This window comes from Pundamilia nyererei, unplaced genomic scaffold (assembly GCF_000239375.1).
Source record: "Pundamilia nyererei isolate P.nyererei 1_Seehausen unplaced genomic scaffold, PunNye1.0 scaffold03735, whole genome shotgun sequence".
NCBI classification, from domain to species: Eukaryota; Metazoa; Chordata; class Actinopteri; order Cichliformes; family Cichlidae; genus Pundamilia; species Pundamilia nyererei.
Genome location: NW_005191136.1, coordinates 1 through 2,984, shown reverse-complemented (window position 1 = coordinate 2,984; position 2,984 = coordinate 1). Strand labels below are relative to the sequence as shown.

General features: G+C 34.9%; 1 long non-coding RNA gene across 1 annotated transcript; it reads right to left on the bottom strand.

The window, feature by feature from the left end:
* Positions 1–89: 89 nt before the first annotated feature.
* On the bottom strand, positions 90–2,877 carry LOC102194334 (uncharacterized). The gene is made up of 3 exons (XR_312611.1): positions 2,638–2,877; positions 486–547; positions 90–217 (listed from the first exon to the last, which is right to left on the bottom strand). It is a non-coding gene; the product is annotated as an uncharacterized LOC102194334 (long non-coding RNA).
* Between the last annotated feature and the right edge of the window lie 107 nt (positions 2,878–2,984).

Genomic DNA, 2,984 nt, shown 5'->3' with positions numbered 1-2,984 from the left:
TAATTTGTGTTTAAGTTTCTTCCAAAAGATCTAAAACATACACAGATGATATACAGTAATGTTAGCAGTCAACTTACCCCACATATATCTACATTAGGTTCTTCCAGACACAGCCTGTTGTTATACGGCACATCTGAAAAACATGGAGAGTTTCTGGTAGGCTCACAGTCAACAACATGCATGTTTGCACACTGGAGATTAAATGGCTCATCATCAACTAGAGAAAAAAGCCAAAGAGCAAAAGTCATTCATAACCTTTCAAAAACTAAAATCTTGAGGAGATTGATGTTTTGTCTTTTTTCTGGATGTTTCCAAATGATTTTTAAACAAGGAACCTGGCATACAGTATATCTACTATAAAATATAAAATCTTTGTTTATATTACAGTAGTCAAATAAAACGTGAATGTAACTGTAAAACAGACACAGAAACCAAAGTAAAGTCTAGCATAAACTGTGAAATAATTCATCAAAAAACTTTCTTACGTGTGTGGCCTGTCGCATTTACCCTATACCCACCAAGTCCTGCAACCTGAACGACGTCTCCTCTAGAAACAGACCAATAAATAATAATCAATTACTTTCAGGTCCATCCATGTGTTTTAAACATCAAATAAATTAATAAATCTCAAAATTTCAACTTTATTCTCAAAATGATCTATACTATGTTTTTTTTTCTGGTCACCAAGTCGCTTCCACACAGCTTTACTAAGAAGCTTATAAACATGTTTGATTCACAAGGAAAATTCTGACACTTTCTGCTGCATTAACAACACACTGTCATTTACCTGCTACTGCCTCATGGCTTGGCTCCATTTGTATGGGCTTAAACTGTGGTCATAAATACTTTGTACTTGTAAAGCAAATAAGATAAGATAAGATAAGATAAGATAAGATAAGATAAGATAACCTTTATTAGTCCCACACGTGGGAAATTTGTAGTTGTGAACTGAGTTTTGTAACCTTATAAACCAAAATCTCTGAAAATTTTATGTTTGTGCATCTATAGATGAGATTTTTTGTGTGTGTAAAAAAGATTTACACAAGATACAATTTTTTTAGTCAAGGTCTGCTTATAACACAAGAATGAACAAATTGAGAGCGGTTTTTTTACAGTCTTGGGATTTGGTCATCTTGATGAGCAAACAGTTCTCAAGCAATGCAGAATCCATGAATTAGGCGCAATCCTCTCAGCCATAGACTGTCAGCATTAGTCAGACAGGGCAAATTAGTATGATCACAAAAATGGGTTGACGTCAGCAGAAACCCAGCAAACATCTACTCAAAATGTAAAAATACACTCAAAATAAAAGTTGAAGAGATGTTGCAGATCTTGCTACGATGTTGCTTTGAGTTATGTCTTTATGTCTAATGTGTTAAGTTGTGTTAAGCATATTAGATGGTGTTTATAAAAAACAAAACAAAGATACATGTGGTTACAGAGGCTCTTAACCTTCCTGCGATTTTATTTTAAGTGTTCGAGATGTTGCCTTCCCATCAACTCAAAGCGGGCTGGCCATTCTGATGTCTGGCACTGACGAAGCATTTTCATCCAGAAAACTGCGACTCACTGGATATTTTACTTTTTCATGCCACTTTCTGTATACCCTAGAGATGGTTGTGTGTGTGTGTGTGCTATAAATAATATAAAAATATATAACAGCAAAATACAACGCTGGTGTTGCAAATCAAAGAAAAGTTGCAGAAACATTATGATTTGATCATCACTGTGCTATCGGTGCTGCTGTTTTAAATCTAACATGACAGCCACACATTGGAGATCTGAAACTTTAAACGGCGTACATTTAAAACAGGTCACTCACTGTTTTCAATGCCCATAGCTTAATAAAGAAGGCCAGGAAGTCACTTTATTTTGGCTCCAGATCAAATTGAAATTTGTAGATTGAACAGCTGATAAATAGTTTACAAATGTTACTGATACATTTTCTAATCTGTGTTCTATTAGCTGCATTTCCAGCAGTGTGAAGCAGAGCAGATTCAACCTAACCTGTTTGCTCCTAAACTGATGGTGTTAGTAATGTATGTCTTAACAATTTGCTTATATAAAACTTATTAGTTCAGCAGACAATCTATGTCATGTTTAAAGCATACTATAAATTAAATAACTAATGAAAATTTGATGCTTCCTGCTCATTTTACACAAAAACTCTGAACATAATCTCAACAGGAGCATATTTCCATGGTGATCTTACCAGGTAACAAGAGAGCCACCTGAAACACTGAAAACTTAGAAATTGGGCTCAGCGTGCATCACTAACAGATTAACCTTGCTTCACTGTCCACCACTCTGAAGCCAGTCGCCCAGAAGAGGGAGACTAAATTCTGAAAAGGCTGCCGACCCAGTACTTCATAATAATATGCTAAAAATACAGAAATGTTATTGAAGCTGTGTGATTGGGTTAAAAACAGTATGTGGAATTCTGACTACTGCAATACAAAGTTAAAGAATTACCAATATGAAATTGTGACATTTAATTAAAAAAACAAATAAAAAAAAACAGTCATCTGGCACAGGTAATCATTGGGTAGAAAAAAATCAAAACATTAACATAAGAACCTGAAACATCTTATATCAGCATCTCAAGAATGAATACACAGTAATTTCATGAAAACTCACTTTTTAGGAGGGTTGTTACAGTCAGGTAAGGCTACAGGCTGAATCCCAGTCAGTGGCTCAGAAAGTTCCAGTAGCATGATGTCATGCTTTCTATTAAAGATATTTATCTTCCATATGTTTTTCTTAATGACACTGAAGACAGCTGTCTTCAGTGTGTCAAAGATGCTTTGTTTATAGGGCTTTTTCTTTGCCACTTCCTGGACCTGTCCTGGACCTGGATGAACTCCAACAATCACACTCAGAGTCCTGCACAAGAGAAATCGTGACTGTACTATTAAAATATGAGAATGATGAATGTTGTTATTATCTTATTGTTGCTATGAAAAATTATTGGTAATTATTTTTGC